The sequence below is a fragment of the Heptranchias perlo genome, chromosome 1 (assembly GCF_035084215.1).
Source record: "Heptranchias perlo isolate sHepPer1 chromosome 1, sHepPer1.hap1, whole genome shotgun sequence".
NCBI lineage: Eukaryota > Metazoa > Chordata > Chondrichthyes > Hexanchiformes > Hexanchidae > Heptranchias > Heptranchias perlo.
The window spans coordinates 57524966-57544107 of NC_090325.1; the positions used below are offsets into that span (position 1 = coordinate 57524966).

Consider the following 19142-nt stretch of genomic DNA (forward strand, 5'->3'; position numbering starts at 1 on the left):
GAGGAAGGTGTTTTGGGGTTGTGCAAGGAAGTTGATGTGTGTTAAGGGAACTTGTGTAGCCATAGTGCATTTTAAAGCAATAGAGGGACCATTTACCAGACAGCAGTGTAAAGGGTCAGTTGTGTCAGTGTTGCTTTAAAAGGGTGAAGAGTGATGGTACCCAGGGTGGACAAAAGGGAGAATATGGTGAGTGTGTTACCTTGCCAGCCCTGATCAAATCATTGAACTTGTTTTGGCACTGTTGTCCTTGGAAAAAGGGATTTTGCAGTCAGTGCCAGATACATCTCTTTCCAGACAGTGTGACTAACATTCCTGGCCAGATTGCATACCCAGGCATCAATCTCATTCAGGAGGGTTTGGAGGTCTTCATCAGAGAATTTCTGGGTCCTTTTCCTGGCTGTAGCCATGCCCTGCTTCCTTCCGGTTACTGATGTCATTTGACTGGTCAAAATGCTGACAAAATATAATCAAGGTATTGGTGAGAAATCTGTTGAAGTAATATGGGAGAGAAATGAAAGAGAGAAGCAGTGATTGTGACTTACCTGTTTGTCTTCCAGAGTGTGGCTGAAGAGCGCAGGTTGAGCAGAACATTTAAAAGACTGCGCTGAACTTTCCTGGAGACCCATCTGCTTACACCAGTTTTATTCGAGTTTTACATCAGTACATGCACCAATGGATATGCAAATGAACGTACCCAGAAAACTTCTGTGTATCTCCCTCTAGTGGCAAGCAATGGACGTAACACTTTTCTTAAAGGTGCAGCAGCAGTGTAAATCACATCAAGGAAATTTTAGGCCATAATTTGTAAAAAGTAAGACCAAGCAATACCAGTCCTTTTTCTTCCGCAGAGAAAACTTTAGTGCTGGTTTCAATTAAATGGATATCAAACAGGTCCTATAAAGGGCTGGCAATCCGCTCTGCCAGATTGATGCCCAGGTGGTGAAGACAGAATCTACCCCCCCCGCCTTATTTCTGAATCTTTCAAATATACTTTCTTGTACATGCTTATAAAAGTAAGGATGTCAGTGCTACTGAATGGACTGCTTTCCGCTTTGAGCACTCTCTATTCCATTTACAGAGTACAGCTCCCTCCATTCTGTTCAAACGTCTCTGTGCAAATAATGCACCTTATAAAAACATACAGACAAACAGAACTCGCATTGATATAATGCCTTTCACGACCTCAGAACGTTCCAAAGCCCTTTACAGCCAATGAAGTACTTTTGAAGTGTAGTCACTGATGTAATGTAGGAGCGCTGGCCCTAGTCATGTGTTACAATGGGAAATTTAACTTTGCAGTAATTACAAATAAAGGTAAGTACTTACCTCTACACCAGTCCTTTGCCATTTTTCTTGTTTATTTAAATTTAATATAATTGTAGTTACAAGACTCCACGAGAAAGATTAGTGTATGACCAGTTTGATAAGGCAGAAGCACTAAAATGTCATGGATCAAGCATATCCTCACAGGAGATCGACTCCACTTAAATAATAACACATAGTGGGAACCCTGTAACTGGAATTATTTTAAGAGCAAATTAACAAGGATGGTGCAGTGCATTGCAGCTTCAATATATTATACCACAGAATGGCTGGCCATGGGTTTACTCCTGGAATACGCTACATGTTGAGGTCCTAATCTCGAATGTGGGATACATTAAGTAGTTGCCAGACACTTTCCCAAATGTAGGAAGAGAAAACTGAAGGGAGAACCATCAAGAGTAACATTATGTACCTGCTTGTGGCTGGCATCAGAGAACGATTGGTGGAACCTTGTGCTCAGGTCACTCAGCACGGTTCATATGTGAATAACATACACAATGAAAACAGGAAAGAGGAGAAAATCTAAAATACCATAAAGAAGTAACCTCATCCATAACCCCCCCCCCCCCCAAAGAAAGATTTACTGGTGCTGAATTAATGTAGCGATAACCAGACAGCATCCATTGTGCTTGTAGGCCAACAGAATTTATAAACAGACCTTTAGCTTTATAATCTTGGAATCCATTGTGCCTTCCGAATGCAAAGCATTAATTGTAGCATAATTCTTTGTGTCCAATAGAGGGAGCTACAAAATAATAAATGAAGGGCTATTTCCCACATTTTATACTTAAGAAAATGAATCCAGCATACAACCCATCAGTGCAAGAGAAATAGCATAATTTGTTTGAGTTTGGTCCTGCCCCAAAATACAAGGTTTTAGTTACAAGTTTACAACATTTCATAAACAACCATTCATGTAGAATTTTATCTGGTGCCACCTGCAGGAGGACTGGTTTTGCATTCAGGAGATGTTTTCATAGATGAGCATTTTCACTTTTCTTTCTGTTTTCTTCTTCCTTTAAGTTCTACCCTGCTACAAACCACCTATTCCCAGGCTTCTGCCTTTGCTGATGTATTTTTGACCACTATCTTCATTTTCCTTTTCCAGCAAGCAGTCAATCTTGATTCTGCACCTCTGCAAACAATTCTGTCTAAGAACAGAAACTCTGAAACATGAAAAACAACCAGCATCTTACTACAATATTCTTAGCAAAATTGAAGCCCATGGGATTAAAGGGGCAGTGGCTGCGTGGATACGAAATTGGCTAAGCGACAGAAAGCAGAGAGTAGTGATGAATGGTTGTTTTTCAGCTTGGAGGGAAGTATACAGTGGTGTCTCCCAGGGGTCGATGTTGGGAGCACTGCTTTTTTGATATATATTAATGACGTGGACTTGAGTATACTGGGCATAATTTCAAAGTTGGCAGATGACACGAAACTCGGAAATGTAAAAAACAGTGAAGAGGATAGTAACAGACTTCAGGAGGGCATAGACAGGCTTGTGATATGGGCAGACACATGTCAGATGAAATTTAACGCAGAGAAGTGTGAAGTGATACATTTATGTAGAAAGAATGAAGAGAGGCGATATAAATTAAATGGTACAATTTTAAGGGGGTGCAAGAACATAGAGACCTGGGGTGTATGTACACAAGTCTTTGAAGGTGGCAGAACACATTGAGAAGGATGTTAAAAAGGCATACGGGATCCTTGGCTTTATAAATAGAGGCATAGAGTACAAAAACAAGGAAGTTATGCGAAACCATTATAAAACACTGGTTAGGCCCCACTGGAGTATTGTGGCCAATTCTGGGCACCACACTTTAGGAAGGATGTCAAGGCTTTAGGGAGGGTGCAGAGGAGATTTGCTAGAATGATATGAAAGATTTAAGTTACATGGAGAGATTGGAGAAGCTGGGGTTGTTCTCCTTAGAACAGAGGTGGTTAAGGGAAGTTTTGATAGCGTAAATAAGGAGAAACTGTTTCCAGCGGCAGAAGGGTCGGTAACCAAAGGAAACGGATTTAAGGTAATTGCCAAAAGAACAAAAGGCAACATCAAGAAAAAAAAATTTACACCGTGAGTTGTTATGATCTGGAATACTAAAATGGCCTCCTTCTGTGCAGTATCATTCTATGATTCTTTGAAGTCTTGCAGGAGATATACTGGCTCTCATCAAGGGTGGACTAGTTCCCCCAAAAAGGAGCATGGTACAGTGAGAGGGAGAAGTGGGAAGTGTTGAAAAGTATAAAATCATAAATATGTTTGAAAGAGTTTTAGAATTTTTTAACATCCTTCTCGACTTGTTCTGCCACCTTCAAAGACTTGGTACAGCCCAAGTCTCTCTGTTCTTGCACCCCCTTAAAATTGTACCATTTAGTTTATATCGCCTCTCTTCATTCTTCCTACCAAAATGTATTTCAGGCACCACCTGAAAGAGTGATGGAAGAGGATTCAATAATAACTTTCAAAAGGGAATTAGACTAATTTGATATCTCTTTCAAAGAGTTAGCACAGGCATGATGGGCCGAATGGCCTCTTTCTGTGCTGTATCATTCTATGATTCTGTGAAGTCTTGCAGGAGATATACTGGCTCTCATCAAGGGTGGACTGGCTGCCCAAAAGGAGCATGGTACAATGAGAGGGAGAAGTGGGAAGTGTTGAAAAGTATAAAATCATAAATATGTTTGAAAGAGTTTTAGAATTTTCATTATGCATAGTGCGTAAAGGGTATCTCCCCCAATATTAAAATGTAACAAGGATTGTTGAATGATTACTTTTAGCCAATCAGATAATAATCAAAGAATCTAATTTTTTTTTAAAGTTGAAATGATATTCACTAATAATGTAAAGGCAAAGAAGTATTCAACAGGTTAGTCTAAAAATTGATAATGGAGAAAATGCACAAGACCATCAGTGTTCATCGAAGAGTGCTGAGATTATAAAGAGCTGTCAGCATAGATTTAGAAGCAACAGGTCAAGCCTCACAAATGTACTGAAGTTGTTTAGGGACATAACTATATGAATGGATGAAGGTTATCTGATGAGTATAATAGGATTTCAGAAGATATTTAACAAAATGCCACACTGCAAACTTTTAGAGAATTCCAGGGATGAGGGACTTTAGTTATGTGGATGGACTGGAGAAGCTGGGGTTGTTCTCCTTGGAACAGAGAGGTTGAGAGGAGATTTGTTAGAGGTATTTAAAATCATGAAGGGTCTAGATAGAATAGATAGAGAGAAACTGTTCCCATTGGCGGAAGGGTCAAGGACCAGAGGACATGGATTTAAGATGATTGGCAAAAGAATCAAAGGTGACATGAGGAAAAACTTTTTTACACAGCAAGTGGTTAGGATCTGGAATGCACTGCCAGGTGGGGTGGTGGAGGTAGATTCAATCGTGGCTTTCAAAAAGGAACTGGATAAGTACTTAAAAGGAAAGAATTTGCAGGGCTACGGGGATAGGGCAGGGGAGCGGGACTAGCTGGATTGCTCTTGCATAGAGCCGGCAAGGATTCGATGGGCCGAATTGTCTCCTTCCGTGCTGTAACCTTTCTATGATTCTATGATAAGAAGATTAAAGCTCATGGAGTTAATGGGTCTTAGCTAGCTGGATTGAAAAGCAGCCTGGTAATAGGAAGCAAAAGGTGATGATAAACCTATACCCCACCACTTTTAACTTCATAACTACTACTGTGCTGTCTGTGCTTATCTGACATAAAGCAATGTATGGCGATATTGTGGTAAGATGCAGGTTGTTTCTCATGTTTCAGAGTTTCTAATCTTAGACAGAGTGTTGGCAGAGATACAGAATCAAGATTGAATGCTTACTGACAAAGGAAAAATAAGATAGTGGTCAAAAATACAGCAGCAAAGGCGGAGGTAACAGGATGCTTAAAGGAGGAAGAAAAAATAAAGAAAAATGAAAAATATTAATGTGAATATAAATTTATAGTTGTGCATATTGTAAGAACAAAGCATGAATGAGGTGAAAGTATCGCCTTTAGGGAGGATAAAATAGAAAAAAGATTTGGATGTTAATTATTGACCATTTACTTAAAAAGCAGGTCTGATTTTCCTTATCACAACAGCCTGTGTGTACACATTTTGGGGTGTCAGGATGAGAAAAAGGAGACACCCTTAATGCCCGATCTTTGCTTTGTTTGCATATGACACACATTCATAGCAGTTACAATGTGGAAAAAGGCCAATCAGCCCAACCAGTCCATGTCGGTATTTGCCCTCCACATGAGCAAATAGTTCTAATCACATTTAAAATTACCCCTCCAATATTTCAGGTCGTTCTTAATATTTGTATTTCCTCATACCAAGCAGCATCCTAATGAATCTGCACTGTACCCTCTCTAAATCTTCAATATCCTTCCTATAATGTGGAGCCCAACACAGTACACAGTACTCTAACTGAAGTCTTATTAAGGTCTTATATAGGCTCATTGTTCGTTACCTCTTGGCTTTTATATTCGATACCTCTTATGATAAAATCTACAATTCCATTAGCTTTTTTACAGCCTTAGCAAACTGAGGCGCTGCCTTTTATATCCTATGAACCTATACCACCAAATCCCTCTGGTCTTCTATAGCACCAAGCCTACTCCATTCAGAATATAACTGCTGGTGCTTTTTTTTACCAAAATGCATCATCTCACACTAACATTGAATTTCACTTACTACTTTTTAGCCCAAATTATCAATATCCCTTTGCAGCTTCATATGGTCTTCTAAGGAATTGTTTCTATGTTTAATTAACTATACCTCAGTAATATAATGATTGAGAAAGACATAAGTAAGACAAAGACCAAAGTAATAGATTGGAAAAAAGCTAATTTTGAGGGGTGAGAATGGAACTAGGGAAGGTAGACTGGAAAAAAATTTTTGACAGACAAAGAAGTATAACAGCAGTGTGAAATATTTAAAACGGTGATCACTAGAGTTCAGGAGAAATATATTCCTCTAAAAATACAAGAACAATCTAGCCAATAATGAAACACTATGGATGAATAAAGAGATGAGTAAAATTGAAACTAAAGAAAAAGGCATATTCTAAGTACAAAGTCAGTAAAAGAGAGGACGACAAAAGGGAATATGAAGAGGTTAGGAAAGAAGCCAAAAAAACAATTAGGAAAGCAAAGAGGAACTACGAAATTAAATTATCAAGGAATATAAAAAGAAATAGTAAAGTATTCTACAAACACATAAATAACAAAAGAAAAATCAGGATAGGGATAGGGCCATTAAGGGATGCACAAGATAGACTCATAGGTAATGACAGCAAAATAGCAGAAATATTGAATAGTTACTTTGTTTCAGTATTTACCAGGGAGACTAATAAGGTGGGTATGACATTAAAACAAGAGAACAAAACAGATATAAAAACATTTAGATAAAAAGGGGGAAATAATTGATAAACAAATCAAACTTAGAGAAGATAAAACCCCTGGTCTAGATGGATTGCATCTGTGAAGATTAAAAGTAGGGAGGAGATAGCAGATGCACCATTACATATAAAAATTCATTAGAAACGGGAACAGTGCCAGAGGACTGGTGGACAGCTAATGTTATTCCTGTATTTGAAAAGGGAGATAGAACAAGTCCAGGGAACCATAGACCAGTTAGCTTAACTTCGGTGGTAGGAAAGATAATGGAATCTTTACTCAAAGATGTAATAGAAAAACATCTAGAGAATGAAAATATAATAAAGAATAGTCAGCATGGATTTCAGAAAGGAAAGTCATACTTGACTAACCATATTGAATTCTTTGAAGAAGTAACAGAAAGAGTAGACAAGGTAATGCAGCAGATGTAATATATTTGGATTTTCAAAAGGCCTTTGATAAGATACCACATTCTGGACTCTAGGACCTAGGGACCCGTAGCAGAATGGATAGCAAGATGGCTACGAAACAGAAAACAAAGAGTAGGGGTTAAGGGTACGTAGCAAAACGTGGGAAGTGGTGTTCCACAAGGATCGGTGCTGGCACCACTGTTGTTCACAATTTACATTAACGATTTGGATTTGAGAATCGGAAATACAATTTCAAAATTTGCGCATGACACCAAATTGGGTGGTATAGTTAATACAAAGGAAGAATGCATCAAAATGCAAGAGGGCATTAATAAACTTACAGAATGAACACGTAATTGGCAAATGAATTTCAATATAGAATAAGGAGGCCACATACTGCTTGGATAATAAGAGTCTAAATGTGATAGAGGAGCAAAGAGTTCTAGGGATACAGATAGACAAATCACTAAAAGTAGCGACGCAGATTAATAAAATCATAAAAAAAAGCAAATCAAGCACTAGCGTTCATTTCTAGAGGGATACAATTAAAAAGCAGAGAAGTTATGTTAAACTTGTATAGAAGTTTGGTTAGACCGCATGGAGTATTGTGCACAGTTATGGTCTCCATATAATAGAAAAGATATAGATGCATTGGAGAGGGTGCAAAAAAGATTCACAAGGATGATACCAGGATTGAGAGGATATACTTATCAGGAAATGCTGAACAGGCTAGGGCTCTTCACTCTAGAAAAGAGAAGGCTGACATGTGACCTGATTGAAATCTTTAAGATAATGAAAGGGTTTGAAAGGGTAGGTGTAGAGAAAATGTTTCCACTTGTGGGGAAGTCCAAAACTAGAGGTCATAAATATAAAATAGTCGCTAATAAATCCAATAGGGAATTCAGGAGAAACTTCTTTACCCAAAGAGTGGTAAGAATGTGAAACGCGCTACCACAAGGAGTAGTTGAGGCAAATAGCACAGACGCATTTAAGGGGAAGCTGGATAAGCACATGAGGGAAAAAGGAATAGAAGGGTATGCTGATAGGGTTAGATGAAGTAGGGAGGGAGGAGGCTCGTGTGGAGCATAAATGCCAGTTGGGCCAAATGGCCTGTTTCTTTGCTGCAGTTTTGATGTAACTTGATGCAACTCTTATTTTGGTATCATCTGCAAATTTTGACACCACTCCCTCTTGGCCTACATCCAAATCATGTACCTTGTCAAAAGCTTTCCTAAAGTTCATGTACACTACATAAACTGCAATTCCCTCATCTGCTATACCTGTTACCACCTTAAAGTATTCAATGAGGTTTGTCAATCACAATCGTCCCTTTTGAAATCCATGCTAGCTACTTCTTTTATTTTCCCTTTATTTATATACATGTTAATTTCATCCTTAATTAAAGACTAAAATTTCCCTACCACAGATGTTAAGCTAACTGACCAGTAATTACCTGCATTAGTTCTGTCTCCCTTCTTAAAAATGGATACTACTTCGTCCACTCTCCCGTCTTCCAGCACATATCCACACTCAATAGATGCCTGAAAAATAATTTTTAGGGCCTTTGTAATTTCCTCCCTCATCTCCCTCAGGATCATTTATCTGAACTTATACAACATTTTCCTTTTCTCCATCATAATATTGTTCATCTTGCTCTCAACCAGTTCAGGATTCAACTCCTTTCCATTATCCTGCCAGTGGGAAGGGGGAGAGAAAAGCCCCCACATCATTAGAATATTTAAGTGATGCACTTTTCTACTTCCTCCCATATATTTGTTGTTGCTGTGAACACCGTGGCAACTAATAACAATATCCAGTATAATTGGGCATCCAGGCTACTAGGCGCTGAGTAGAACAGATAAATAAATTTAAAGTGCCTAAAAGAAGCTTGTTTTTGCAGTTTTTGGGCCATTTCTGGTCCATTTTTCATTTTTTTTAATCCAGGAGCCTTTGTGCCAACTATTTTATTTACCAAGTTTTTTCCTGCAGCATCATTTCAATCATCAGTGGATTTCCCAATGGGAATTCTCTGATGGGAGATTCTGGGAAGTAAAGGAGGACCAGAAAAGGGATGGCAAATGGGTTGAGATGCCAAGAAGTGCTCTGTGTCCACCGATAAGTACCCGAACACCCACATCTACAGAAAGAGGTGATCAGATCTTGCTTTGGCAGATGATTAGTGCATGCGGAGGCTACAACTTTCATGGTAGATTGTGGCAGTAGGCACAATGGCACAGGTAAATGTAAAACCCTAACATTTTGCTAAATGGTTTCTCAGAAACACCTCAATCGGAATATGTCATGCTTTACTTCATGAAAAAAGGCATGCCAGTATGATTATCAGCCAATATAGGCTGATTGGCTACACCCAAAGGATGTCACCCCTCACCCCCATTGTTCAGGCATTGTTGCACCCACCTGGCAATGGCTGTGGAGAAGTAGGTTCATCGGGTCTGGGTTAGCAGACTCAGATGTAGAGCTGTGCCATCTGCTGTAAGGACTACCTGTTGCTAACATGTTTCATAAGGCAGTGATAGCCAATAACAACTGTGGCCTCAAGCCTGTGCTTCGGGCTTTCTTTCGTTTCATTTTGGCTGTAACTTATACCATTTATATCCCATTAATGCACTGACCTAATGTCTCGCAAACATTCCATTATAATGACCACCCTCACCTCGATGAGACGAAAAAACATGAAAAATTGAAGGTTATTTTGTAAAGAGAGAGGGTTCATTCAGTGGGGAAAATACATTTTTTTTTGCAAAACACTGCAATCTAGTCCAATCAGAACTCACTGTTCTTTTCTATTTTAGCGATCAGGTTAGTCAGTGTTGAAAATATTCTTCATACATCACACCTTCTGAGACAGTTATTCTCCTTATATTCTCCACAAAGGGAAAATAAGGTTGCATATATGAAAAAACAAACAAAAGTTTTACAGCATTACAGATTTTTAATATTTATTTATATACTATAACTTGTTTGTTTTTTCCTATTTGGAATGTTAAATTCCTTTTGTGGAGAATATATAGAGAATAACTACATTGGAAGGTGTGACATATGAAGAATATTTTCAACACTGACTGACCTGATCACTTGAGTGTGACATAAGTGAAAATATTCTTCATATTTCACACCCCCCCCATGAAGAATTGTGTTTACAATATTCACTCTGCTCTTTATTCCCTGATTTAGAACTGGAAAATAATTATTTATATAAATTGCATTATTCCTGGTCACAAACTCTGGATTATACTTGTTTACAATATTACCACTGCATTACTCATTCCAAACCATCCGGAATTCTGCATGTCAAATATTAACAAAGCTTTTCCATTTTGAACATGATCATTACGTTATTTTTCTTTTCTACATTACGGCAGTTTGACACCACAGTGGTTTTGTTGTTTCATAGGGGGAATTAAGTATAGGGTTGCCATCTATTGTTAAATCTAAAACTTGATGAGAGCACAAGAGCAGGGCTTATGGGGTTGATTTGTTTTATTAGCTGTTTTGCCAATTATGCACTGCAGCATTATGGCTAAATTGCTAGCCAAATGTAACCACTGAGATACTGATAGCAAGGGAATTAGTTTAGAAAACTCTCTGATGTACTCAGGGGTCACTTGCTGATGGACAGTGGTTGCTACCTTAGCAGTATAAGTTTTTTTTTTATTCGTTCATGGGATGTGAGCATCGCTGGCGAGGCCAGCATTTATCGCCCATCCCTAATTGCCCTTGAGAAGGTGGTGGTGAGCCGCCTTCTTGAACCGCTGCAGTCCGTATGGTGAAGGTTCTCCCACAGAGCTGTTAGGAAGGGAGTTCCAGGATTTTGACCCAGCGACGATGAAGGAACGGTGATATATTTCCAAGTCGGGATGGTGTGTGACTTGGAGGGGAACATGCAGGTGGTGTTGTTCCCATGTGCCAGCTGCTCTTGTCCTTCTAGGTGGTAGAGGTCGTGAGTTTGGGAGGTGCTGTTGAAGAAGCCTTGGCAAGTTGCTGCAGTGCATCCTGTGGATGGTACACACTGTAGCCACTGTGCGCTGGTGGTGTGTAGGGCGTGGTGGTGTGTGTCAGCTTCACCTCTGACTTCTGAGCGGTCCGAATCGCTCCCACTCCCTGGGTTCTAGACCTTGGACTTATTTGGGGGTTGTGACAAAGTGCAGCAGACAACTGGAAGTTGCTGCAGTGCATCCTGTGGATGGTACACACTGCAGCCACTGTGCGCTGGCGGTGAAGGGAGTGAATGTTTAGGGTGGTGGATGGGGTGCCAATCAAGTGGGCTGCTTTGTCCTGGATGGTGTTGAGCTTCTTGAGTGTTGTTGGAGCTGCACTCATCCAGGCAAGTGGAGAGTATTCCATCACACTCCTGACTTGTGCCTTGTAGATGGTGGAAAGGTTTTGCGGCGTCAGGAGGTGAGTCATTCGCCGCAGAATACCCAGCCTCTGACCTGCTCTTGTAGCCACAGTATTTATATGGCTGGTCCAGTTAAGTTTCTGGTCAATGGTGACCCCCAGGATGTTGATGGTGGGGGATTCGGCGATGGTAATGCCGTTGAATGTCAAGGGGAGGTGGTTAGACTCTCTCTTGTTGGAGATGGTCATTGCCTGGCACTTGTCTGGCGCGAATGTTACTTGCCACATATCAGCCCAAGCCTGGATGTCGTCCAGGTCTTGCTGCATGCGGGCTCGGACTGCTTCATTGTGGAAATGCATAAAGAGATACCTGACCATATTAACTCTCTCTAATACACCTAACTCACGAATGTAAAAATGCATGAAGGGATATTTGACCATATTAACTGACCAGCTAATTCACTTTAAAACTCACATAATAGTTTCTCACAAAAACACATAGAAGCACAATTGTGTAATTACTTTGAGTTTTCTCATGCTTATAGCTGTCCTCCCTTAGATAGAAAGGTAGCTGACTAACAGGAATGGATGACCGTATAGCCTTGAGACTAGCTACAGACTTACTGATAATAAAGACAGTTTCTTAGGGAAAAAGCACTTTCCCAGGCCTGCGTCCAAAATATCAAGACGGCTATGGGAACTAGAGGGTGGGTTCCCTATTTTGATTGACTAACTACCTGAGCCAATAAAGAATGTACGTGTACGCCCATATTCTGTGACAGGTGGGCGTTGTTACTGAACTGTATAAACGTGAGCTGTTTCTTTAACTCAGCGAAGATGTATCCTCAACCATTGTTTTGAGGTGCTCTTCCACTTGTACAAGTAAATTAATACATTTTCGCTTGTCTTACTTTTGTTTGGGTGTTAATGCATTGTATAGAATAAGTAATATTAAGTTTAAGTTTTCGACAGTTTCTTGGAGGTCATCAGCGAACATCCCCATTTCTGACCTTATGATGGAGGGAAGGTCATTGATGAAGCACCTGAGGAACTCCTGCAGCAATGTCCTGGGGCTGAGATGATTGGCCTCCAACAATCGCTACCATCTTCCTTTGTGCCAGGTATGACTCCAGCCACTGGAGAGTTTTCCCCCTGATTCCCATTGACTTCAATTTTACTAGGGCTCCTTGGTGCCACACTCGGTCAAATGCTGCCTTGATATCAAGGGCAGTCACTCTCACCTCACCTCTGGAATTCAGCTCTTTTGTCCATATTTGGACAAAGGCTGTAATGAGGTCTGCAATCGAGTGGTCCTGGCGGAACCCAAACTGAGCATCGGTGAGCAGGTTATTGGTGAGTAAGTGCCGCTTGATAGCACTGTTGACGACACCTTCCATCACTTTGCTGATGATTGAGAGTAGACTGATGGGGCGGTAATTGGCCGGATTGGATTTGTCCTGCTTTTTGTGGACAGGGCATACCTGGGCAATTTTCCACGTTGTCGGGTAGATGCCAGTGTCGTAGCTGTAATGGAACAGCTTGGCTAGAGGCGCGGCTAGTTCTGGAGCGCAAGCCTTCAGCACTACAGCCGGGATGTTGTCGAGGCCCATGGCCTTTGCTGTATCCAGTGCACTCAGCCGTTTCTTGATATCACATGGAGTGAATCGAATTGGCTGAAGGCTGGTTTCTGTGATGGTGGGGATAACGGGAGGAGGCTGAGATGGATCATCCACTCGGCACTTCTGTTATATACATGAAGTTATGTTAGATATATGTAGTTATGTAGTATAACTTCAAATACTGTATCATGCCTGTTTACAACCAGATCTGTCACATTTCCAAAATGTGGTGAATTATTGCTTTTTTTTCAAATTGTTGTCTGAGTTTCTGCTGATCAATGAAACATTGAGAATTGTTGAAATTTCTGTTTCATTTTGCGTATGTGCATCGCTGAACTGCAAATCTCTTTGAAATGAAATTTTAAGTGACTGGAGTTTTAACTTGCCACCCACCATACCGTTCTATCATATGCCAGAAAGGCCTGAAGTGCATTCTGAATTGTCAATCATTAAAGCATGAAAACATCTGCCAATGCTGACTGAAATTTTAATATTTCCAGATGAACCTGCCAGATTGTGCACAGAACGTTTTTAAGGACCCAATTAGAAAACTTATTTCCCTGATTATAATTCCTGGTTTATGAAGCTCTGTGTGACCTAAAAACCAGGCCACAGGCATCAAAATTGGACTAATTCTGCCTGGTGATATTGTAAATGAAAACAAGGAAATGGTAGACAAGTTAAATAATTACTTTGCGTCAGTATTTACAGTGGAGGAAGAGGATAGCATGCCAGACGCCCCAAGGAAACTAATTTTGAATCAGGGACGGGGACTCACCATAATTAATGTAAGCAAATTAACAGAAATGAAGAAAATAATGGCACTAAAGAGTAACAAATCCCCAGGACCAGATGGTTTCCATCCCAGGGTTTTAAAGGGAGTAGGTGAGAGCACTGCAGAAGCCCTAACTATAATCTTCCAAAGTTCTCTCGATTCAGGGACTGTTCCTTTAGATTGGAAAATTGCACTTCACTCCGCTATTTAAGGAAGGTGAGAGAGGGAACCAGGGAATTTTTGACCAGTTAGCCTAACATCTGTTGTCGGGAAATTACTAGAGTCTATAATTAAGGATAGAGTGACTGCACACCTTGAAAATTTTCAGCTGATCAGAGAGCCAGCATGGATTTGTAAAGGGTAGGTGATGCCTGACGAACCTGATTGAATTTTTTGAAGAGGGACTAAATTAATGGACAGGGGAATGTCTATGGCTGTTGTTTATATGGACTTCCAGAAGGCATTCTATAAAGTCCCTCATAAGAGACTGTTAGCTAAAGTTGAAGCTCATGGAATTGAGGGCATATTATTGACCTGGTTAGGAAATTGGCTAAGTGGTAGGAGACTGAGAGTAGGGATAATGGGCTGGTACTCAAATTGGCAGGATGTGACTAGAGGTGTACCACAGGGGATCTGTGTTGCGGCCTCAACTATTCATTATATTTGTAATGACTTAAATGACGGGATAGGGAGCCGCATTTCCAAGTTTGCTGGTGACACATAGATAGGCAGCATTGTAAGCAGTGTAGATGGAAGCATAAAATTACAGAGCGATATTAATAGATCAAATGAATGGACAAAACTGTGGAAAATGGATTTCAATGTAGACAAGTGTGAGGTCATCCACTTTGGACCTAAAAAGGATAGATCAGAGTATTTTCTAAATGGTGAAAAGCTCAAAACAGTGGTGGTCCAAAGAGACTTAGAGGTCCGTGTATATAGATCATTAAAATGTCATGGACAGGTACAGAAAATAATCAAAAAGGCTAACGGAATGCTGGTCTTTATATCTAGAGGACGAGAATACAAGGGGGTAGAAGTTATGCTGCAGCTATACAAAACCCTGGTTAGACCACACCTGGAATACTGTGTTCAGTTCTGGGCACCGCACCTTAGGAAGGATATATTGGCCTGGGGGGGAGTGCAGCGTAGATTTACTAGAATGATATCCGGGCACCAAGGATTAAATTACAAGGAGAGATTACACAAACTAGGGTTGTATTCCCTGGAATTTAGAAGATTAAGGGGTGATTTGATCGAAGTTTTCAAGATATTCAGGGGAACCGATGGGGTAAATAGAGAGAAACTATTTTTGCTGGTTGGGGAGTCTAGGACTAGGGGAAAAAGCCTAAAAATTAGAGCCAGGACTTTCAGGATGAAGTTAGGAAACACTTCTGCACGCAAAGGGTGGGAGAATTTTGGAACTCTCTTCTGCAAATGGCAGTTGATGCTAGCTCAATTGTTAATTTTAAATCTGAGATTGATAGATTTTTGTTAACCAAAGGTATTAAGGGATAAGGGTATATGGAGTTAGGTCACAGATTAGCCATGATCTCAATGAATGGCGGAACAGGCTCGAGTGGCTAAATGGCCTACTCCTGTTCCTTTCTTCCTAAGTTCTTATGTTTACATTTTCTTTTTAAAAACTGAGCAGCCCTGGTGGAAAAGCAGAATGTCTGGCTGTAAACCAGATTCAAACAATCTTAATCAAGTAGAATAAATGGACTTTGCTGACTGTATCGGAATGTGTTTGCGCAAGTCATATGCAGCCACTGAGGCCTTCTGATGCCACACTATACTTAAGGAGAGAAGGATTTGTAAAACGATGTGAGGTTTGGCCAGCTTCACCCAAAAATCCAAGGTTTAAATGGTCTATTAACATATGGAAGTAGCAGTCAATTCCTGAATAGAAAGTAGAGGAGAAAGGGTGGTGACCCAGAACACTGGTTCCTCTGGGATTTCCAGCATTTCCCAGTGCTGGTGGGGGCAGAGGGTTGAGTGCTTGCACCTGGAGCAGGCGCAGGCATGCAAGTCTCATTTTCCTCCTCCCAAAAGCCAGTTGGGCATCCATTTGCAGGGGCATTTAGAAGAAGCAGATGATCTGAATGGGATCAGGCCAGCCAGAATGCAACTTTTTCCACAAGGCCAGCAGGATGGGGGTCGGGGCTGGAGACATTCAGGTTGTTGTTTTTGGGCAGTGACATTTCTGTTCTCATTTATGGGAACAAGGTCCTACCAAAGGACAAAGGTGCATTTGGGGTATGCTAGGCTATTTTAAATGAACTGAACCTGCAATTATGGAAGTATGCACTGCATTTCTAGCATCCAGATGGAGGGAAGAAAATTGGGATTAATATCTTTCACTTAGAAAAGGCAGAGGCAACTTCTTCCCTAATTCACACAACCTCAAACTCCCCTGTTTTCCTAGATGAGTTCCAGGCCTGTACATGTCCTTGCAATCAGGCATTTGGCCTACCTCTTTATAGAATCATAGAATCATGGAAGGTGATAGCATGGAAGGAGGCCATTCGGCCCATCAAGTCTGCGCTGGCTCAATGCATGAGCAATCCTTTGGTCTCACCCTTGAGTCCTGCTCAACCTCAGACCTCTAGGCTTAATAGACAACCTTAGCCTGTGTAACCCACAGCACCTGCAGTCATTTTACTGGAACCGCCTGGGCCTTCCATCTGCCTTGTACAGCATATTCAGAAGAACTGTCCCTGATCTTCTGGCTTCTGAGTTTTTGCAACAGCTTTAACCCTTAAGCGTGTCTTAGCAATGGCTTTACTTCCCTTTTCTTACTCCAGGTGATTTAATTGGTCTTTTTACCCTAAATTTCCTTCTTAAGCAAGCAGAACCTGATACAGAGATATAATCACTTATCTTTATATTCACAGAGTAAAACTCGATAGCCTTATCACATCCAGTCAAGAACACTGGTGGACAACTAGGTAGCTAATAGGAGGAGGCTCCATGAACATCCCCATCCTCAGCCATGGTGGAGCCTAGTAGGTGAGTGCAAGAGACAAATCTGAAGGGCTTGTAAGTGTCTTCAGCCAAAAGTGCCTCCTCCCAAGGTCTCCACGATTATAGATGCCAGTGCCCAATCAATTCAGTTCATTTCACGTGACATTGAGAAGCAACTAATTGTACTGAACACATCAAGGCTATGGGCCCTGACATCCCAGCTGTGGTGCTGGAGACCCTGTGCACCAGAGCTACCTTTCCAGTCAAACTGTTCCAGCGCAGCTATGACAATGTGGAAAATTGAACAGGCATGTCATATTCACAAAAAACATGATAAATCCCATCACACTCCCGAATTGTGCCTTGTATGTGGCGAGAGTCTCTGGGGAGTCGTAAATCCTGAAAAACAAATTCTTCGGCTTTGAGATGAAATAAACGTAACTCCCGTATGCAGCAAGCAGGTGGCACTATTCACCGTCCAATGTGCATACAATTACTTCAGTATGGTGCAATACACAATAGTAGTCGGGACAGCTTCCAGCTCGTATCTTTGACATTTGTTATAAGCGATATTTAAATAAATAGCTACAACTACAATTAGTCATTTGGTATGATTGTAACATAAACAAACTTTTAAAGAAGCATATTGAAGATATTGCACGTTTTAGTTGGGATCCACATTGATGCACAATTTTCTTGTGCTGTACAGCCTCGGTTGTATTTTGAGTAAAATGTGATTACCGGGACTGATTAACATCATAGCTGCTTTAATCTCGAAATACAGGCGTCCGATGTTTAGATTTTTTTCAATTATATTTATATATTTCTGAAGTTACACTGAAAGTTTTATTTTTTCCTGTTTTATTTGGTTAACAAGGGACCGATTGTTGATTACACGTTACAGTGAATTAATTTTGACTATATCTGGAAGAGTGAGAAAAATAGGGAGATGCTTGGATTTTTCAGACTTGCTGGACGAGAAATGCATATTCACAATATTAACCTGAGGGGTTTTGTTACATTCCTATTTACTCAAATGGCGTCAACCATACTTGGCAGCTGGAGACTATAAAATAGTAATAAAACCGCACATACATACACGCAACTGATAGAAAAGATTGATTTTCTTAACTGTATAATTACAGATGTTTACCGTACAACCCATGTTAACCATACAGAAGAATGTTTCTTTGAATGAATTGCTATATACCTATTAGATTGTAAATATATCAACAAAAACTTGTTCATTTTCAGACAGACATCATTCTTAACTGCTGGAGCAGCTAAATTACAAACAAAAAACAGATTATCAAATCCACGTATCTGACTATTAATATGTACGTGGGTAATAACGGCAGTTCTTCTGTACGATAACAAAATGACTAGATATGAACACTTAGCACCTGCCAATGAAGCCGAATTAATTCTACGTATAATTCCAGCTATTCAGCGGGAAATAGTCTGAAATTTATATGAACCAGCTAAAGTGTATGGATCCCTCATGATTTAATTTATATGATCACTCGACACCAAACCTAACTTATAACAATAAAGGAACAATTCGGATTTAACCTTTTGGGAGACCACCTATCAATAAACACCACTTGTAATCAGTCAAAAAGTGAAAGTAAGAAACATATCGAGATGTGCATTCATTATACGCGCACATTTTCACTGTAGTTCAACTAATTATGTTGGTAATTTATGAGTATATTTATATAATAGTATTAGCAAATATAGAATTCAATTTCTGGTATCGTTCGCGCCAATGACAATGTTTCTTAAACGGCTGTTAGGTGGCACGTCCTTAGGTGTCTATGGCTACAACAAAAGCAAAATGCAGCGGATGCTGGACATCTGAAATAAAAACAGAGAATGCTGGAAACACTCAGCAGGCCAGGCAGCATCTGTGGAGAGGAAAACAGAGTTAACGTTTCAGATCGATGACCTTTCATCAGAACATGTCCATGGCTACTTTGGAGGTATTACGATCCCAGCGCTTAACCTCCAGTTCATTAACACTCAGCCAAGATTTTGAAGAAATAAATTTTAAAAGTATTCATGTAAATATGTTTTTAAAGTGTGCATTTTAAAAAATAAGTGAGTGGGAAAACTGACATTTATTTGTATTCCATTCAGAAAGTTGGTGCTTACTCAAACGATATTTTTTGTAATGCTGTAATAGACAATTGGAATAGCAATAAACTATAATATTTAAAAACGAGTGAGAACTGAATACACCTGTGCCGTTATAATACTATGCACTTAACATTTCGGTGAGACTTTGTGTTTACGTGT

General features: G+C 40.1%; 1 long non-coding RNA gene across 1 annotated transcript; it reads left to right on the forward strand.

Moving 5' to 3' along the window:
* The first annotated feature begins 671 nt into the window (after window positions 1–671).
* Window positions 672–19037, forward strand: LOC137328637 (uncharacterized). Its single transcript, XR_010964818.1, has 5 exons — window positions 672–756; window positions 9114–9273; window positions 12456–12604; window positions 16775–16889; window positions 18641–19037. It is a non-coding gene; the product is annotated as an uncharacterized lncRNA (long non-coding RNA).
* The last annotated feature ends 105 nt before the right edge of the window (window positions 19038–19142 follow it).